Source organism: Gadus morhua, chromosome 1 (assembly GCF_902167405.1).
Source record: "Gadus morhua chromosome 1, gadMor3.0, whole genome shotgun sequence".
In the NCBI taxonomy this organism is placed as follows: Eukaryota; Metazoa; Chordata; class Actinopteri; order Gadiformes; family Gadidae; genus Gadus; species Gadus morhua.
The window spans coordinates 9,679,308-9,701,617 of record NC_044048.1 but is presented as its reverse complement, the minus strand read 5'-3'; positions in this window follow the sequence as shown (position 1 = coordinate 9,701,617).

The following is a 22,310-nucleotide window of genomic DNA, read 5'->3' as shown; positions in this document are numbered from 1 at the left end:
GCAATGCTATTGTAATGGCTTTCAGGGAATGTCTTCATAAATGTCTGCTCCCTGGGGACGGAGGGGGGAGGTGCAGGGGCCTCTCTGCAAATAGAGCGTTTTTTATATATTTTTTATTTTTTATATTTTTTTGTTTAAACCGTCTGGACCCGCATGAATAAATGCATGTCCGGTTGTGTGTGTTGTAGACTGCTCTGTTTGCTAATCACATATGCAGCTGCTTTAGTGGCCCGTCCCAAGAGATGAAAGTTTGTAAACATGAATACTAATTAAAAGTAGGTTGACGGACAGGTAATCTGCATGTGTGTGGGTACGGCAGGCCTACTTATGCGGCGCGATATGCATCCTTCCCCGGAGACAAAGGGTCGTGGGTACGGGTGGACTTCCACGTGGAAGGGCGCTGGATTTGCATTCTGTGAGCAGACGAGACGTAGGTAGCGTTTGATCTGTTATGGGTGCTCGCAGAATGGATGTGGTTTGTAATTGGCTCTAAAGGAGATTAGGCCGGGTATTAAGAGGTGATTGAATGGTAATAGGGTTCACGGGCCACTGAGAAGCCAAGATTTCTGTGAGTATGAGTGCAGCAGGTACACACTAGTCTTCAGGATGCCTGTGCTCATGATCAGCACCATGGTTTCAAGCAGCACTTTAATGAATATCAGGACATAACGCAACAGGCCAGGGATCCACTGTGTACCATTTACCCTACATATATTGTCACCTATGCAGTTTTGTCGCTGCAGTGTTAAATAAGAGTCATATGGACTGTAGCTGAGGCGTTGAAGGTAAAAAAACAAACAAAGACGCATTGATGTGAGTCATATGTTTGATCTAGGGCTCACTTCGGCCCCATGGTTCCACTACCCTCAACATAAATAAAAGGGCGTGATGACTTATTAAGGTCTCCATCTCAGCTGCCGTTATTCTGGCTGGCATTATTATGGCAGTGGTCAGACGAAGGTGTGTGATCTTCAGTCGACATTGGAGGGAGGCCAGTGTTTGTCTTTTTCATCAGCCTACATCTTCCCCAGGCCCTAACAAGCATCTGACAGCAAACAACAACGCCCCCTCTCTGCTGCCTAGCACTGCTTTTATAGATAGTCTTAAGACTTTAATCCGGATCTAGTGACAGCCTCCTCCTCAGTCAATAGGGTAAAGAGAAGCGTGCGCGGTGGGTGTGTGCTCTTGTCCGAAGGCGGGTTCCAGAGGACATGTTCCCCATCCTAAGTCAGGGCTCACCTTTAAACAGAGCTGATCCAAGGAGCTGCATGTGTGCGGGTTGTGTCTGGTACTTTACAGTGGGAGACATGCGTTTGTTCTTCTTCTTATGGATTGATGTAGAAAATAATGCCTTGGAATAAGTATTGGAAGTCTGTCTACTCCAATAAATCATAATATTGCTGGAAAATATGACAAAAAGATTAATATCCATGCTTCTATCTTCTAATACGGTTTCATACTCGTGTTGTGATGTGTTGCGGTCCGCAACATCAACTCTGAAGAAGTTAGACCATTAGCGCCATGGCTGCTATCTGGAGAACTTAAGTGATTAGTGAGAATTGAAAAAGCCAGTCCAAATTACGTTGCAGTAACCAAATTGCCCGTGCTAGTCCCTGTGTTTATCTTTTCACTCGCTAGCTTCGCCTCACAGTTTTATTTAGTTTCCTCAGAGCCGATGTTTCGCAGGCTCAATATCTGCTCTGTGCTAACTGCACAGATCCATGTAGAGCCACATTTCCTAGCGTTGAAGCTGGAGGATTCCCTGGTTGCAGCAATGTAGTGCCCTGCAGGTCCCAATCTGTCTTTGTTAGGCCCTGCTGCGCAGCCTTATCGCACCTGCCTAGGCCAAGACTGATCACCGGCTTCCCTGGCAGCCGGCACACCAGCTAATATAACATTTCACATGCACTTTGTAATTGTCGCAGCAGGAGCTCTAAACGGATTTCAACGCTCGCGGTCACAATCCCCCGCTATTGTGTGGAGATATTTGGATTTCTTTAACGTCCTTTTACCGCTGAATCACGTGTGCGCCAGACTAGTGGGCTCAGAACCCTAACCCATACACCCCATGGAAACAGCATGGTTTCGCATTCATGGGTTTAATAATTCATCTATTTTCTAACTCAATGTCTCTTTCTACCAAATTTGCTATTTGTATGGTTGTTAAAGTAAGTATTAGTAAGTATTCATTCTTGATGAGGAATTGGGTTGTCATGGCAGCGAGCAAAGGACACTGTAGGACTGATTAATAATAGTAATGATAATACTAATTATAATAATAATAATAATAATAATAATAATAATAATAATAATAATAATAATAATAATAATAATAATAATAATAATAATAATAATAATACAATTTATTTAATGCACTTTTTATTTTACACAAAGACACTTCTTCACTTCATGAAAGAAAGAATATACAGAAAATAGATCTATAACATTTTTGACAGCACTAGCTAATTAGTCATCTAGTGTGAGTCCCAAATGAGATTCTAACTGCTGGTGTTTCCATAAAGATGCGCTACATCGGCTAGTTGTTAGCGTTATCAGGATGTCAATAGCCATTATTGCTTGTCTTGTCTTGATTAGCCCTCGAGCAGTAAAATCAATTATGCATAATCCTGGCGGTCAAAAGATCATACTGTATAATGACTCACAATGAATCGTTCTGTTTAATGTCATCTCAAGCCGCTGTATGTAACATTAATTATCTCTCTCTGTTCATGACCAAACATCATCATTCACCTTCAGAGCCTATAGCTAAGGATGGCATGGAAATCATTTATGCTTGCTTATTAAACTACTGCATATCTCCCATTAAAAGGTTGTCGGTAAAACAATAGTAATGACAATGATATACTATTAATAGAGCAGCTTTTTTGCATTGATAACCTACAGTATTTATGCTGAGTCAAATTAATGAATTATATGTTAACCGTAAATCAACTTTGAACTATACAAAAAACGCTTTCAAATCCATCCACAGAACCGGTTAAATCCATTTAAAGGGTAGGACGTAGAAAATGTCCTCAACCAACAACAACTTCAAACACAAGCACAAATAGAAACTTTCAAGTAAATAAAAAGCATGGACTTTTCAAGTTGAAATGGCTTGTTATGGCCCTCAGCTCAACACAACAAAAGGACATCAAACACATACCGAGGTTTAGCATAATGTATTTATTAAACATAAGCATAGACCTCAGAATATACAATGAGGTGGGAGTTTGAAATGGTACACTAACATTTGTGTGTTGTATGGAAGAGTGAGTGTGCCGTTGGGAGGTTGTAAAATGCTAAAGACAAAAAGAACAAAACAAAAAAGGCTGTTTCTGCTCAGCTGGAGGGAGAGAGCAAATGAGCTGCTGTGGCAAACACATCCAGCATACCAGCATACTAAATATGAGGCCAGAGTAGCATGGATTATATCCAAAATCATATCCACGCGTATGCAGGAAAACACCACGTACCCTGGTGGCGTACTCTCTTTGGCGTAGTACAGTGTGCAAACACTGGTCGCTTTCTTCAAGAGGACCATCTAATAACATGCAGTGGACACTGGTTCAAACCAGCCTGTACGACATAGTTTAAGTAGAACTTGCTTGGATGGTTTATAACGTGTGACACAAATCAATCGATAAATCAATCAATCAATCAATTTGGAATTAAAACAGATGTTTTTTTAAATTGGAGATTCAATGTATTTTACTCTCAGCTCAGGAAAGATACCACCGGATGGTGTGTACTTTAACCTCGCTCCCTATACTTTATTGTTATTACTATGGGCTTCCTCCTTCTTTCTGTTGACATCTTTGTAGCTTCTCAATGTATTGCTAGGTATGTGGGTAAGGAGGGCAGTGTGGAAGCTCAATCTTCTAATTACGTTTCCTGCATCTTCTTGTATGTGAAATTGCTTCAAAGTTGTTTCTGTGTTTCTGTGAAGAAAAATGTTTCTGTGAAGAGCAAAATGTTCTCACCTTTGATATTTCTGTATCATGATTCAACACAGTCTATAATAATGATACATATACCTCAAGTAAAAATGTTAAAGCAAGGTTTCCAACTTTTTTCAAATAACACAGGCTTTGGAATTCAGAACATTTTCAAATAAAGTAGGCCCTTGGCCCACATTTTGTAAGGCACAGGTGGCACTTGGGTCAATATGAATATCTTCATTCAATTCAAATTCAAATTCAAAAATACTTTATTTGTCCCCAGGGGGCAATTGAGGGCACATAGCAGCAGCATTACAAAGGACAGGGCCATGTCCAAACAAAAGAATGTGTGGCATCATTGAAAGAATAACAGTTTGGTTTATGAAAATATTACTTTTCATGACCAATATTTCTTTGGGGACAATTCATAAAACACAAGGAACTTTCTTTGCACATCAACCAAGGTAGGATATCCAAAACCATGACTAAAACACGGTTTTGTCATGGTTAGAAGGAGAAGGACCTCAGAAGGAGGTTGTGTGTTAACCATGGTTTTGGAAACACTACCTTGGTTTATGTCGTGTGAACGTGCAAACCTTCTCCGTTGCTAGGTCTACTCCCTCCCCTGAAGAGCCAGGATAAAGCTTGTAGGAGGCCAGGAGAGCAGGATGGAGACGGTAGGTTTAAGGAGGTGACCTGGCTTTAATAAGCCACCATTAATGAGGTTAATGGTAGAACCAATCCGCCATCTTATGTCACACATAACCAGCCATCCCTCCCAACAGGGTGGGGTACCGTAAAGTGTATGCAATTCATGTACTATTGGTTTCCTTTTAAGCTGTCAAAAATACCCCAAATGCTAAGCTTCCTCAGTTTCGTCATTCACAGAGGGTTTAACTTATTTTTGCGCTGGCTGCAGGCCATGGCTATGAAACAAGGTACATCCCATGGCTTCTTGATGTACAGTACGTCGTGTTTGACGAGGTGTTTTACTCAGGTCGGACGTGTTTTCCAACTGTTTCAGCTAGGGTTGTCCGTGTCCATTATCTCTGCATCCGGTTTGGACAGCCACACACGCTTTCGACTCGCCACTGGACTGCCTGTTAACTCTCTGCTGCATATCAAAGCATTCTCTCTCACCCACCACTTTGGCTTTGAGGCTTTCAGGTACCAGAATCTGGTGCCCCGAATGTCTTCTGCGACCCTGCATTGACCCCCTTCTGAGAACACCATGAGGCGATTAATCTCTCTCCACCACCCCTGACCTTTTACAGGATTCAGAAGAAGTGATGGACTAAAGCACAAAAGAAGACGTGCTATGTCGCGCAAATACCATTTCATGCTGCTTATATAGTGGATAGGTGTTTATCGTTGACAGAGATGATAGAGCTTTTCAATATGGAGGCGGCTGGTGGGCTACGGAGGGGGTGGTGATGTTGCTGGTAAGCTGTACATTTTTCATTAAATAAACTGTTTTTTAATCGCCGGCCGAAGTGTGAGATCAATACGTCGGCTACGAAAAGGCAATCTCACATGCCTTCATAATAATAGTAGCGCGGCCAACACAACCTGGGAATCAGTATGCAGAGCGGCTCAGGCATAATGTAAAAAACATGTAAAAGTACTGTGCAGGAAGGCAGACCTTTCCACCCCCTGTTTAAATAGCAAACGTTTGGCTTCATTGGGGGCATTGGGGGCGGAGCCAGCCGGGTATTGAGGAACCGTCCCTGTTGCAGTCCTGGCCTGAGCCCCGGACGGCCCTGGATCAGGGCTAGCTAATTTTATTTCATGGCGTGCCGTCAGAGATGCATTAATCTCTCCCAGACCGTCGCGTGCCCCTGAGCAGCTGGAGGAAGTGGGAGGGGGAGAGGGGGAGAGAGAGATACAGAGGGAGAGAGGGAGAGAGAGATACAGAGGGAGAGAGGGAGAGAGAGGAAGAGAGGGAGAGAGAGAGAGAGGGGGAGAGAGAGATGGAGGGAGCGAGATACAGGCAGAGAGAGGGAGAGAGGGAGAGAGGGAGAGAGAGAGAGAGAGGGGTGGAGAGAGATGGAGAGAGAGAGAGAGAGAGAGAGAGAGAGAGAGAGAGAGAGAGATACAGACAGAGAGAGGGAGAGAGATAGAGAGAGAGAGAGTAGGGGTCTCGGGCGTTACGTGCCTCCCATGCTAAGAAATGTTCTCTGGTGCTGACGGACGCACATCCCTCCAGGCAGACCGTGTAAACAGTGCAGACCATCTCTAAATCACATTCACGCCCTCAGAGACTCTGCTGCCGCCGATATCTCTCTCTCTCTCCCCCTCTCCCTCTCTCTCTCTCTCCCTCCACCTCTCCATCTCTTTCTCTCCATCTCTCCATCTCTCTCTTGCTCTCTCTCCCTATCTCCCTCTCCCAAGATACCTCTCTCTGCCCTCTTCCTCTTCCATATCTCTTCTCCGTTCCCCCTTGCATTCTATCTGTGTGGGCGCGTATCTCCCGGTATCTTGCTAAATGTCCCTCATTTGTCACTTTGAGAGCGGTCGGATGGGTCCTTATGTGTTTTTATTTATTTATTTGAAGATGACAAGATACTGTTGTCATCTGTCATGTTTTATTTTTTTCCGTGTGTTTATTTTGCCACAGCTGGTACGCACAAAGCATATTTGCTGATACAGCTGGTGGCTAATCTCTGAACCGCGACAGTACAGTCATTTTCCACAGAATTGTAAATGTTTCATTTGCTGTTTCGTTTTCTCGTGCAGCGCCGCACGATTTCTCTATAATGTCAGTGGCTTTTTGAAATGAGTCCTGATCAGAATTAGTATTCTGTACTTTGTGTACACCCCCCCCCCCCTCCCCAACACAGCTGCCAGGGAGGATAACTGCTGTCCCTTCGTTACGCTCGGCCATAACCCTGAAGACAACTTCTCAGACCTGACTTTTACAAATAGAGAGAAAGAGAGAGAGAGAGAGAGAGAGAGAGAGAGAGAGAGAGAGAGAGAGAGAGAGAGAGAGAGAGAGAGAGAGAGAGAGAGAGAGAGATAGAGAAAGAGAGAGAGAGTGAGAGAGAGAGAGAGAGATAGAGAGAGAGAGAGAGAGAGAGAGAGAGAGAGCGAGAGAGAGAAAGCGATAGAGGGAGAGGGAGAAAGTGATAGAGGGAGAGGGAGAGAGAGAGATAGAGAGAGAGCGAGGGCAAACAACATCAATGGCAACATTTCCCCGGGTTGATTCCGTTGCGTCCAGACCAAACAGGAAGTGTGCGGAGCGAGCCGGTGGATGACGGGGCCCGCCTCCCGTCTTGTGATGGCCTTTCCCCGACACCGGGCCCCTCCCTGGGGGCCGACGGCGGCCGGCCGGGCCCCCTCTGTGGAGCCCTTTCTTCTCGTCCTCCATTGATCCATTTATATAACTCGCCGGCGAACACATCAAACGGCTTCACGTGGCGAGGTGGGTCCACGGGTGAACCCTCCCCCTCCCTCCACCCTCCCCCTCCCCCCCCCCCCCCCCCCCCCCCCTCCTCCCTCCCCCTCCCTGGTCAATGGAGATGATGAAGGCGTGATCTTTTGAAAGCGCTCTTCACAGGGTTTTTCTTCCAAGGATGGCAATTTATATGGTGGCCGTTCCCCGTGCAGAGGGAGGTGCAGAGAGAGGAGCCCTGCTATGTGTCAGATGCCGCGGCGCGCGGCGGCGCCGGAGTGACTGCCGCAGCAGCTGACACACTGGGCTGAACAGATTGGAGGGAGTATTAAATTAGGGAGGAGGCTGCTCTGTTTTTTTCTTTTTATATATCGCTATTGCATTTGGTGTCTACCCCGGGGGCTGTGAATAATCAAAGCCATTGCAAAGAATGAAATTATCCTTTTAGATAATTGTTCAGTAGACACTGAACATGGAGCACAATATGCGCTACCTGCTGATCATATCGAAAATTCAAAGGCTTGGGTGCAGTTGATGGGCGTAAATAAGAGTGTAGGTAGGTGTGAACATGTCTGAATGCACATACATGGTCACACACACTCTCAGCCTTTTGACACCGTTGAGGAATGCATTCATCTCTTAACAGTTAGATATGGTTTCGGTTCCTCCTGATATTAATCCCCTCCCTGACAAACATTTGCCTCTATCCCTCCACTACTCTTGAGGAGTTGATCAAACGATTGACGTGTATTCACCTTCATCCTGTTCTCCTTCTCCCTGCCAGACGTCTCTTATCCACTGTTGTTCTTAAAGAACGGAGCCACTGAGTGGTGGATATTAGTACCAAATGGCCCTGGTGGGGTGATATCATACCCCACCAATTGTTCAACGAAGAAGGGTTCAGGCGGTTTGCGAGTGGCTTGATTTGAATAACGGTAACTCAATCAGTGAGTAACACCTTTTTAGGTAATGATTTGAGGTAACTTATAGCCCCGCCCTTGGCATATGTTTTGATATACTGTTGTAAGTGTAGAATAGAGACGCAGTAAAAGAGAATTGAAATAACCACACGGAGGCGGTGGTTGTGTTGGGTATCCTGTCCTGTGTGAGCACATTGAACGAGAAGCATGGACTCCACGGCCTATTTGGAAGGCACAGACTTGGAAACAGCCCTTTGATTTGAGCCTACGACCGACCAATCAAGCACCGCAACAAGGCGACCAGACACTCGTATCCTTACCTAAGACGCTGAGACCCTGCAGGCCAAGAGAACGACTAGTGGTGAGTTTTTAACGCCGGAGCTTGATACTCATTGTACTATAAGTATTATATGGATAAAGCATATGATTGTAAGATAAAGGTTAACAATTCTTTTTTAGAAAGGCTTTGTATTTAAAAAAAAAATTATGCATAGATATGTTTTGATTGTACGATAAAGCAAAAATGATTTGACCCAAATTCTTTGTTCTACAGCAATTGCTGTGTGAGTTCAGACTGTATGCTTCCGTGGAAAATATAGTCATAACTGCATTGTATGTGAGTGTCTGACTGTGTGCTTGGCTACTGGAGTCTATCTGCATTTTAACTGGAATATCGGTTCATAACTGCGCCTCCTTCAACTCAATTCAACCTTCTGGTTTTAGGATTTTGTTAAGGCCTGTGTGTCGCTAGAAGAGCAAAGTTGGTTGTAGATAAGTCTACACATTAATTATGTGATATTGTTGTGTAAACCAGGGCTGTGATTGGTTCCATTCATTATGCTGATGTAAGAACAAAAATAGAACATGGTGGTCCTTTTAACTCATTTGTTTCATTAATAGGTTAGTTTGAAGCACGCTGCAATCTAACAGCATCTTCTGCCAGTGTCAGAGTCGATTACGTTGTTGTATTTAAACCCTAACTCTTACTAGCATTTAGATTCAGAAGATATTCCATTGTCCTGGTTATACCTTAGCTATTCATAGTATTTAGAAGTCACATTAACTGTTAGTTGTGGTATTGTCCTACCTTCGAAATCATGTCAGCTCTTGATCAAAAAAAGGTATTGTATACTCATCTATCTTCAACTCCTTCACGTTTGAGTAATTTCTAATTCTTTGTTTTTCACTACAACTTACTAGATTTGACTTCTTTAGGCTCAACCTGCAGGTCAATTTCTGAATCCTATTTCCATAACATTCATCTACGTTGCCACATAATGTAACTGTTTCAAGCTGAACTATAACAAAAAAATTTGTTTGAATTGTTTGTTATTATAAATGTTTTTTTAATTTCTTTTCAGAATTAAATCAATTTCTAATTTCTAATTTCTGATTAAAAAGAAGAGAGGAAGAGGACAAGTGGCAAGACAAGAAAAACCTTTGAAAATGCCTTATTATTCAACAAGGTCTGAAGAAGAACCAACCATCTTGACCACACCACTGGAACACATTATATTTATTCATGGTGAATCCATCCAGACCTGCCACAAGAAGTGCATGAAATGGACCAAGAAAACACCATTTTCACCATGGCCACGAGATGGCCCCTGGGACGAGAAAGAAATACGTGGCATCCACTTGGTCTTGGCATTTCGTGATTCAGAAAGATTTAAGTTTGGGAAAGCTACACATCAAAGATGCTTGGCAAAATGGGAAGCACAAGCAGAAAAATGTTGACCCAAAAGCAAGCAGAGAAGGTGGAAGAGGGAAGTAAAAGCAGTCGCACACAGAAAGCAAGACCCGTTTACTCCGACTCGGATGATGACAGCCTGGAGGATGACAGCCTGGAAGAAGACGAAGAAGCAGAAGACTACATATTCAAAGTGATGGCACTGGTCAACCTCCTACGGGGCCATCTAAGAAAAAAGAAGCAATGAGAATAACAGAATTGAACAAACTACTAACCACTGGTCAAGGACTCACATAAGGGGACATCCAGCAAGTAGTGGCCCGCGTAGCCGGTCACCAAACAGAGGACATACTGCCACAATCAGGGCTCACAAGGACGCATATCGGAGCGCCGTGAACGCCTTCAGACCAGCTGTATTCCAAACACTAAAAAATACTGTCCCAGCAAAAATGGATTTGAGCAAATAAGAAGGACTCACCCTTGATGATAACCAGGATGTGTACACATTCCTATCTAAGACACAAGAAGAATGGCGGCAGCTGACTGGTGAACCATTGAAAACATCAACCTACACAATATGCGCTTTCACAGAATATTTGAAAATAGCTCTGCCCACACCTGTACAAGAGAAACTAGAGGATGTGGTAGGATTGGGCTCAATGACATGGGAAATGCAAAGGGAACACTTGACACACTACACTGAACAACCCAGAGCTGCAAAAGAGGCGAAAAAGGAAGAAATGGAAATGATAGGGTTGAATCTGATGAGGAAACAACTGGCTATCCTGGAAGAAATGGAACTACAGCAAGCACCTCCACAAATGATGACAGTAGAGGTATACACTCAACTTCAAATGAACACATGTTACTTCCACAAATGAAGCAACAGCAACCACAAAGCCTCCTTCCACCACAGTACCCTTCCCATCCGGATTGCATGCAACATAGGAACCCAACGCCTCACCAGTGGGCAAGAAGAGACGGCCAAACCAGAGGCGGAACGGGGAGAGGGCGAAGCAGTGAAAGAGCCTACACCCACTCAAACGATCCACACTGGGAATGCAGACAAACGGGTCTTCAGACCGGTGGTAACTCCGCTGAGAAATGTCAACCGTTAACCCAAGAAAAAGACCCCCACAGATGACCTTCATAAGAAAAACCATACCAAAGACACAAAAAACACGTACAAACCTGACAACCAACCAACAATTTCTTAAGCCGCTCTGACATGGTTAGCTGCCTTCCTTGTGTTGGCTTGCTAATCATATGAGCGGGATATAAATGCCTCATTTCATTTCATAAGTGTATGAACCATTTTGTAACTTGTAAAAAAAAAAGATATATGAAACTCATAATGTAACAAGCAGGTCGGAAGTCCTCCAGTCTCCAACTATTTCATTAAGTACAATCCAGGTGCTGCAAATGACACTCAAACCTGAGTACCATCCCCAGCCGACCCACCACCAGCTGCTGCTGACACTCTTCCCGGGAGGAAGAGCCACCCGTCCGGGTATCCACTCTTAAGCGACCCACTCTTCAGGGGCATTTCAATCTTCCCCCTCTTCGTTGGTATCATCCTCCTCTTCAGTGTCAGCGTGAGGTGCCAACCTACACTGACTGCCAACCAGGACCCAGCAGCTCCAAATCTCCCTCCTGAAGCCATTGAGAAGAGCCCTGCTGTGCTCTTCACCACAGGAAACCCAAGTTTACACAGTAGGAGAAAGCCACACTGGAGGAAGACCCCAGATCTCTCTTAGAAATGGAATATACTATCCAGCCTCAACGTCCCTAATCAACTAAAGGATTAAACGTTCCCTGTCTTACCTATAACTTCTCCACACACCACCAGACTAATTGGACCGGAATTCGAGAAGCCCTTTGTCCTACCTTCGAAATCATGTCAGCTCTTGATCAAATATTTGAACTGACTGTATCTGTGCAGGCAATAGCTAACCAAACTGTTGCGTCACTAGCATTGATCTCCAACAAACTTGCCTCTTGCTTCTTGTACTTTCCATGAAGATCTGTGCTTCAATGTTCAGTTTGGACATGAACAATTACTTTGACCATATATTTATCATCTGCACCTTGGTTTTCTGTACTGTAATTGTGGTATCTTTGTAAGAAAATTGGTGACAGTGATCATAGTGATGTATAAAAATATAGAGCATAAACTACCTCAATCTTCAATTGATATGTACAGTACCGGTCTCATATCAAGAATACCTCCCATTTTTGCAGTATTGTGTTTTGTGATGGTTTCATTTTTTTAACATTTGTGTTTGGTGATGTTTACAATCTAGTAAAGGGCAATTGTCAAATTGTTTGTAGTATTTGTGTTTGGTGGCGTTAACATTTTATAGGAAAGGTTGATTTTTACTTTTTTTTCTTTTTTACAAGCACCTTTCTTCGATGCTGGGCGGATGTTCTCTTGCATGGATATCTTCAATGATGATTGGTGAGGCTTGAATGTTGAGGAACGCGTTCATCTCTAAACAGTTAGATATTGTGATGCTTCCTCCTGTTATTAATCCCCTCCCTGCCAAACATCGGTCTCTATCCCTCCACTACTCTTGTTGATCGAACTATTGATATGTATTCACCTTCATCCTGTTCTCTTCGACCTCCCTGCCAAAAGTCTGTCTCCAGCCCCCTGTTGTTCTTAAAGGAATTGATCAACTGAGCAACCAAGGGGTGGGCATAAGCACAGAATGGCCCTTCTTTTGTCTCACAGTCCAACAACAGATCCCCCACAGACCGACAAGTAGGGGGCCCACCTTGAGCAGGTATCACACCCCACCAATTGTTCAACCTAGAGAGATTAGGCGGATTGTGATTGGCTAGATTTGAATAACGGTAACCACAAAGAAATCAGTAGGTTACACCTTTGCGTATGTTAACAATGTAAGGTTTGGAGGTCATTTACCCTTGTCGGTCAATTGCCCATGTCAAATGTTATTTATTTTTTTTGGTTTTGGGTTTCCTGTGTGAGCCCACGATTAAAGCATAGAAAGAAAAAAACTTGGAAACTGCACCTCGATTTGATCATACTCCCTCTCTCTCTCTCTCCTGTTTTTTTGTGAAACATATTTTTTTGATGATAGAAGAAGGCAGATCATTGCCCGATGAGGCTTCCTCATTGGGGAATTAGGCCAACGAGGCTTGCTCATTGGTATGTTGTGAGTGGCGGTCTTGAGAAGTCAGTCATGATGAGACAACGGTACATCCTGGTTACGGTATAAAGCTTCATTATGCTGATAATAAACAAAGATGTGGCAGCATGAGACTGCTGGCATCAGGTTAGGGAGGGAGAGAGAGAGAGAGAGAGAGAGAGAGAGAATGAGAGCGAGAGAGAGAGAGAGAGAGAGAGAGAGAGAGAGAGAGAGAGAGAGAGAGAGAGAGAGAGAGAGAGAGAGAGAGAGAGAGAGAGAGAGAGAGAGAGAGAGAGAGACGCGAAAGCATAAGAATTTGATTGCTGGATAACCAAATGAATACATTCTGCGTATTGTCCTTGAGATTTATTCAACTCAAGTCATTATTGGATAGTTAATTAAGATCACAGGATGGTGTGTTGGTGGAGGCTACAGTTCCTGCATGTTGACGAGAAGGAATAGGTCAATGCTTCCACACACTCTCTCTTTATTTTATTCATTTGCATCTTTTCTTTTGAAAAATAAAAGGTAATTCCACCGAGTCCTTCCTCCTCAATCCATAATGAATGGCGTACATCCACCTCCTCGCTGCATCGATGTTGTAGCCGGTGATTATAAATGTGTTACTTTGAAACCTTGCCATTCTGGAGAATGTCAGTGCATTACAGAAACCATACGGAACCGTTTCGTCGTAGTACTACTGTTTTCATAAAATGTTGCACAGCATTGTAAACACAGTTAACTGTGTCTTGAATGAAAGCGTGTTGACGAAGGACAGGTATTACAAAGATTACAGGGGGTCATTTCTTCAATTGCATGTTGTGTTTCTATACCTCGAAAACGTCTCAGCAAGATGTGTTTATTGAATTTAGTAAAGCGTGATGACAATGCTCATGTAATTGAATGCTCGGACCTTACTATTTGTATAGCTCTCTTTTTGTTATTCTCCAATCACAATAATTACAGCAACCTTGTAGAGACAATGGTTGTTCCGTGTTAAACTTTTTACACAGAAATTCTTCTCTATAATACACAGAAAGACTATATTATAGGAACATCATTTTTTAACCACTACCAACCTGATTATTAATGCAAATATGCATTTATTGTTACTTCACAAATTGTCTTTAGAAAACCATCTCTAGCAGTGTGTGAACAACCCTGAAATGCATACAATGCATTTCCTTAATATAATTAACTTTACTGTATTTAAAAACAGCCGCAACTCATGAATGTAAATTGAATTTCATTCTTATGATTATGATTGCAGCCTAAAATACCTACCATCATGCTAAAACTCCAGCTGAGTTACGGCATGACATGCTGACTTACTGACAACAAATCATCTTAAACTCTCGCTTTTGACTACATCATTCCATCAAGTCAATGTCTATGTCCTTCCTTCGGCTCTATAGTTATGATTTGTTCATGTATGGTATTGCCATGAATCATTATGGTGATGAACAAAAGGAAGGACCAAAGCTCGTTCGTGAAACTGAAAGGAAAATAAAATGCGCACACCATACACATTTTTATTAATATAGAATATATTTATAACTTCATAAATATGAAGTTATAATATATATATATATAATATATATATCTTTACACTCAACAGCACTCCCTATTTTCTATAGGAGCTCAAGAAGCTTAAGATGTCGCCTGCTAACCAGCTACTCAATATAATGCATGTTCTTGTGTGAGTGCTTACAGAGAGCTGAGAACACAGGCCTGATTGAACTGCGGCCCCCTCACAGCGACGCCTCTCGTCTCCATATTAATGAAGACCCGTCTAATTGCCCACGCCATTAAGGAGAGTGCAGATGCTATCAGGGAGTGCACACACCATTATTTCTCGCAGTGTAACACATCATTAATATTTGTTTTGTTTGTTATTTCTTTTTTTTTTCTTTCTCCGGTGCATTTGTTGCTCACCACCTCCCACCCTATTTTTGAGAAGGTGATGTAGGAGAAGCAGGAGGAGTAGGAGGAGGAGGTGGAGGCGCGGGAGGGGGAGAAGGAGCAGGAGGAGGAGCAGGAGGGGGGAGGAGGAGTAGGATGAAGAGCTGGAGGAGGAGGAGAAGGAGCAGGAGAGGGGAGGAGGAGGAGGAGCAGGAGGAGGAGGAGGAGGAGCAGGAGGAGGAGGAGCAGAATGAGGATCAGGAGGAGGAGGTAAATGATATCCTTCTTGCTTTGGATACAAATGCGAGCTCGTGTTGCTCGACCTCAGTGCTGCGTTTTACACGATCAACCACATCATTTTTCTTGGTGTACCACAAGGGTCGGTCCTTAGTCCACTGCTTTTTGCAATCTACATGCTTCCGTTGGGCGATGTTATCCGCAGCTTTGGAATTTGCTTCCACTGCTACACGGATGACCCCAAACTCTTTATTCCTCTAAAAAAGATTTGGGACTCTGCCCAAATCCAGAAGGTTGAGTCTGCTCTGGCTGCGGTGAAGAGTTGGATGTCAAAGAATTTCCAGCAGCTTAACACTGGGAAGACAGAGCTGATAATTATAAGCTCATAATGGGACCAGAGAGAATTTGAGAATGTCTCAATGTGGTTTGATGGCTTCGCCATCCCACAGAGTGCATCTGTCAAAAATCTTGGTGTCCTGTTCGTCCCTTCGGCTGTGCTTTGACCAACATGTTAGAAGCATAACTAGAATTGCATTTTTCTGAGAAACATTGCAAAAATCAGACCTATGTTATCAGCAGCAGATGCAGAGACACTGATTCATGCATTTATATCATCAAGACTGGATTATTGTAATTCATTGTTCTCGGGTCTACCTAACTCTACCACGAGGAGTCTACAGCTTGTACAGCATGCTGCAGCTAGACTACTGGCTAGAACGAGAAAGTTTGATCACATCACTCCTATTCTCGCCTCTTTGCACTGGCTACAAATAACTTCCAGATCGGATTTTAAGGTGCTACTGCTATCCTACAAAGCCTTGCATGGACTAGCTCCATCCTACCTGAAGGACCTGATCATTCCTTATGGTCCTTCTCGGTCCCTCCGGTATTCGGGAGCTGGCCTTCTTTCGCTACAAAGGTTAAAAAGAAATCGGCTGGACAGAGAGCACTTGCCTTTGGAGCTCCCTTCCTATGGAATAGGCTGCCACCGGTGATCAGGGAAGATGACTCTGTGGAGTTATTCAAAGGAAAGTTTAAGACGCACCTCTACAGTCTTGCGTTTGGAACTTAGGGGCGTGAAAACGATACAGATGCGATGTGAAGACCACTGCTTGTTTGTTTGTGCGTTCGTTAATACTGTAACTATGTACTTTTCCCTTCTAATTCACTATTCTGTCTGTTGTAGTGTGTTGTAGTGTGTAGTGTGGTGACTGGACTGGATGCCTGGGCTCTACTCATGGTTAACTGGCCAGCACTACATCATCAATTTAATATTATTTCCATGTCCTTACCTGTATGTCAATTATGGCACCCATTGCACTCCTGGCCATCCCTGGAAGAAGGGATCCCCTACTATATGTTTCTTCTCAAGATTTCTTCCTTGCTAATTCATGGAGTTTTTTCTTGGGTAAAGGGGGGTGTCATAAATATTTGGCTTGTTAAACCCTTTGAGACTGTAATGGTGAATAAGGGCTGTACAAATAAAATTGAATTGAATTGAATTGAGGAGGAGCAGAGGGAGAAGGGGGAGGAGGAGGATAAGGAGTAGGAGGAGGAGCAGAAGGAGGCGAAGGAGGAGCAGGATTAGAAGGAGGAGAAGAAGCAGGAGGAGGAGGAGGAGGAGGAGGAGGAGGAGAAGGAGGCTGGTGGCAGAGAACGATGCTTTTCAGGAATTAAAGTGACGTTCCCTGGCTCCAGGCCAACATTTTACATTCAGCATTCAAATGACCCCAAAAATGAATAATAAAATGACACCCACACAACGGCCTCGACCACAACGAACCCTCTGGTCACCCGGTGGCCGCCTACCTAGAGAAAGGAGCGTGTAAGCAAATAGGAACCCCTCTGTAACTTTGGTCTGCATAAAAAGGTCAGATGGCTCAGAGCGAGGTGTGATCTATTCAGCAAACTGCCATGTCTCGCCATAACCTTTCGTTAGCCAGGCTGCTCTTACGTCAATGTGCGTCAGTGTGTGTGTGTGTGTGTGTGTGTGTGTTTCTGCGTGTGTGTGTGTGTGCGTGGGGTGGGGGTGGGGGGGGGGGGGGGGTTGTTGTTACTGTATTCAGCTGACAATGCTGTAAGCATTGAGTTTGTGCCTGAACGCTCTGAGAGGGGCAATCTGCTAACACCATATCACCATAAAACACGTCGACTGTAACAAGCGGAGATAGGTGTGTGCGTGAGTGTGTGCGTGTGTGTGTTTGTGAGAAAGTTTAAATCTGGCGATGTGATGTTTCGCTGAGTGTGCACAATTATGACGGATGGATGAATTCATCACCCTTAATGATTCACATTCTCAGCAATTAGGAGTTTAAGGTAGACAAATAGATTCTAACGGGAGTAGACCCAGACGTTCCGATCTGTGAAGCTGCTGCTATGTTTAACATACTAATTCAATTTCCATTAACACTGGGAAGGCAGGCTGGGAAGGCACGGAAAGACACGTTTTTCACTGTCAAGCAAGTGAAGTTTCTGAACTAAGGCCTAACGTACATTTTAGCTGGGTAAAATAGTGGCGATGGATGGTCCCATGTCTAAATATACACACAATGTTGATATTTAAACGCATAATATGTAACAATTCAATATTAAAATATCTAAAAACGACTAAACCTATCCAACATATTTCGTTATCATCTAATTCCCATTTGCTTCCAACAATTTTGAAACCCAGAGGATTTCTTCACCGGTTCCGGTCAATTACATTTGATGCCTGTCAATGGCGTCCGATGCCCTTTACCCCCTAACCTCTGTGGAAACCAGCAATAACCAGGAGACCTTGTTTATTGATCTGATTTTAATATCGATTGAGCTTACAACGGTATGCTATTTTGACAAGCGGCTCATGCCAGTCACCAAGCTAACGCAGTGTTTCCCACACATTGATTTTTCTTGGTTTATGACTATTTTAAGGTTTGTCTTCCATCTGAGAGAATGGCACTATCCGCCAGCAATTGGTAAGTTTAAGTTACTTACTGAAACATTTCCACCAATGTATTATATACAGTGTGTGTTATGTCAGTCTAACCTGTATAATATACAGTCCATGTTGAGTCAGTTTAACCTGCATTATATACAGTCCATATTAAGTCAGTTGAACCTGCATTATATGCAGTCTATGATCGTTACTCCCACACTAGCCTAATTGGCTACTCTGTTTAACTGCTTTGTACTGTTGTTGAGCTATGATACATGTCTAAACAGTCATTATAATATATTGGGAGCATTATGAAACGTGAGCCGTCTCGGGTTCAACTGCATTTAAGTCAGGCTATGTTAGAGGGAAGGTACTTTGTCATTGACCAATTGTGTGTACATAGTGGCCAAACGATGGCTCTATTGAGGAAAGGGCTGCTGCCCCAGTGTCTCCTTGGCCAGCACACACCACAGACAGATCAAAACTATACACAAAGTAGAGAGAGTGTGTGTGTTTTTCCCCATGAAGCAGATTCAATGCAACTTTTGAGAGTTTCAATTCAACTAAGATTATATTCAACATTTATGTGTTCCCCCAAAAGCGCTCGCTATTGAATTGTAAAGCTGCATTATCTGTAGAGTTCGCTCCGTGTCACTCTCCCTCTCCCAGCTCGAACTTTTAAACTCAATAGACGTTCAATCCGTTTCGGCACAAGGGAAGATATTGCCTGAGAAATCTGGATTCTTTAATATCTTTCTATGATTTCCCGTTTATTCTGTAAGCTGTATTGAAATATGGAAGCATCAATATATTACAGAAAATATCTCATCAGGCTGAAAGAGCTGTTATGTATTTTCTTCCTACATGGATTTTTTTTTTTTTCATTTTGTAATTGCAAAGAATGAAACATAGTACCCAATAACAAACCACCACTCAAACACTCACTAAAACATGCACACACCCACACAGCCAGACACCCTCATACCCACTCACAGACACACACGCACACACACACACACACACACACACACACACACACACACACACACACACACACACACACACACACACACACACACACACACACACACACACACACACACATACACACACACACACACACACACACACACACACACACACACACACACACACAAGGTGGATGGTGCAAAGAAAGAAAGAAGTTACACAGTTACAAGTTAAACACAATATATAAATATGATCCCAAATGTGGTCAATTGGCCTGGCTGCTGTTTGTGACCAGAAGGCTTTCTCACCGCAGAGCAGTGCCTTCCTTTCAGGGACTTCACAGGCTAGGTAACCTCACTGATCATATCAGAGTTTATCTTTCTCTCAAATTGTATGTGATGTAACGTATTGCCCACTGTCCAAACAGAGCTCTGCTGAGCGTTTCTCCAAAACGTGCATCAATTAGCCTCGGTCAAACACTGACGATGGGTCAAACACTGACGATAATAATTATGATTACGTTACAAAGACTTTCAAGCACTCTCCGGAGTTCCCCGTCACATTAGGCCCTCTTACGCCGGACGCTGTGTGATGTATAACTGTTACACCCCCTGCTGTGCCCAGCTCCTCCCCCACTGATGCTCTCAGCTCTCAGACATGGAAAGACTGTAGGTCTGTGTATGTGTGTGTTTGAGAGTGTTTTTTTTGAGTGTGTGCGTGTGGTAGGAGGTTTGTGTGTGTGTGTGTGTGTGTGTGTGTGTGTGTGTGTGTGTGTGTGTGTGTGTGTGTGTGTGTGTGTGTGTGTGTGTGTGTGTGTGTGTGTGTGTGTGTACGCATATGAGTGTGTGCGTGTGTGTTTGTGTGTGTGTATGTATGCATGTGAGTGTTCATGTATGCACGTGAGTGAGTGTGTGGGTATGCATGAGTGTGTGTGTCTGAAAGTGTGCGTATGAATGTTCATTTGTGTGCGTGTGAGTGGCGCAAGTGTATTCCTACAACGTAACACAAGCGTTATAAATGACGTTGTTTACAGCTTGGACTTGCAGTGCGACCGCAGTTCTTTATCTTCACTACCTTATTACTGTTATTTGCAGTGAGGTAACAATTTCAAGGCAATTTCCCTGCATCTAACTAGACCTTCAGGGAATTGGCTGGTTGAGAAAGATATGACTGGGAGATATCACCATCACTTCTCAGCCATATTACTGTCATGGTATGGGGCTACAATATAATTATTGTATATGAATAATGCTCTGCAATATCTCTTCCTAAACGAAGCGGGGGCCCAAATTGGCCCCTTAAGGAAATCTAAGTCTTCCAAATTGAGAAAATATTTGATAGTGTCATTTTTCTCTTTTTTTTACTCTCCACAAGGTTCAATTTTCATCATATCATGTTCTTGGATAGGTTTTAGTTTAGGGATACATATACAATGTGGATACATATACACTCACATACTCAGTTACATAAACATTAGCTTGGAATTATGTTTAAGGCTCGGCCGAGCCGACAGCAGTAAACAAAGAAGGAGTAAATTAATTAATGGCAATCGGACCCTGAGAAAAGCTCTGACCTCCTGTGGGCATGAGAGCACCCCCCACTCAAGCTCCGGGTGAGACATGATATGCCGTCGATATTTCAATATGCTATGACAGTTGAAAACAAATAATATTCTACCTTGCAGTAAATGTAATTCAATTTGAAATTCAAAAGTACTTTAGAATAGACTTACTCAATGCCCTTGTGTTCAAATGGCTTGCCATGGCTGTATTATCAGGGATTACCTCATAACTTTTGTCAGGCCGTCACTGTAAATAAGAGCTTGTTCTTAATGATCTGCCTGGTTAAATAAAGGTAAAAATAATAATAATAATCCATTATTTTATTATCATTTAAAACATTTCATCACATTAACTATTTATTTTTTCAAATATTGTTATTGTACAGGCAGCCCTTTAATGGGCACTGCAACAATGGATTCCTCTTCTCATTGGTTGAAATCCCTGAGGGCTAAAGCCTTTACCAAACATAGACCAGTGATATGCAAACACACTAATGAGAGACTTATCTATTCCTGGCCCTTCTTTGGACTTAAACATCCTAGCTCAATTTATGGGCTCTATTAGCATTTCTGGCCGCTCTAAAATTGTAATGCATGCGTGTCCTTGAAATTTGCACCTAGATACTGCTACTACTGTAGTCCTTCTATATCCTCCTGAACATAGCTTAAGTCATACTGTCACACATTTTCGACTGTTCACCAGTGAGAATAAATAATTATACCCATATCCAATGGGGTATGATACTTGTCAGCAGTGGCATGGAATTTACATGGAAGCATATTGAGCATGTTTTAGTCAAATCAATGTCATCGCTTGGCTCTCAGAAACAGGAGTGCCACAACATTCTGCTCTGTCCTTTCACCATTCAAAAAGGTCAATTTAAGCAGAAATAGTCAAGGTTAGTTATAAGGGTCATTCTGTTGCATAGTTCTTTCACACGGATATGAACCAGATGGAGTGAGATGTTTCAAATCAAAAATTAAGTTATCTCCCTTATTTATACCCAAAGCTATCGTTATCTTTATTCGGCTGCCCCACTTCGGCCTTGGAAGGCTGATATCTCTCCACTCCCCTTGTTGTTATGCAGACAGATGCCCTGCCACCCCTCCCCCCATCCTCCACCCCCCGTGAACTTTGTCTCTGGTTCAGAACATTTCGTGGTCGTCTCCACGGCGACGGTCGTGTCCTCGTCACCAGCATCAGACGGGAGAGACACTGTTGAGTCCTTGGGCTCACACACACACACACACACACACACACACACACACACACACACACACACACACACACACACACACACACACACACACACACACACACACACACACACACACACACACACACACACACACACACACACACACACAAGACAGATAACACACACACCCCCTGGACTCACCGCCTACTGGACTCGCTCCCCCTCTCCGTCCCTCGTTACAGTACAGTATGCCGTGAGTGATGCGATGCGCCTGTTGGCTGCGTCCTCCTCCCGGGGTCTGAGCTGTGTCACCTCCCCTCCCCGATACCCCTCCCCCCTCCCACATGTGTTTGTGATGTTTTTGATATGTTGCTTATGCGCTGAGGTGTTTTTTTGCTAATCCCTACACTGTGCCCCCCTTAGAGGAGCAT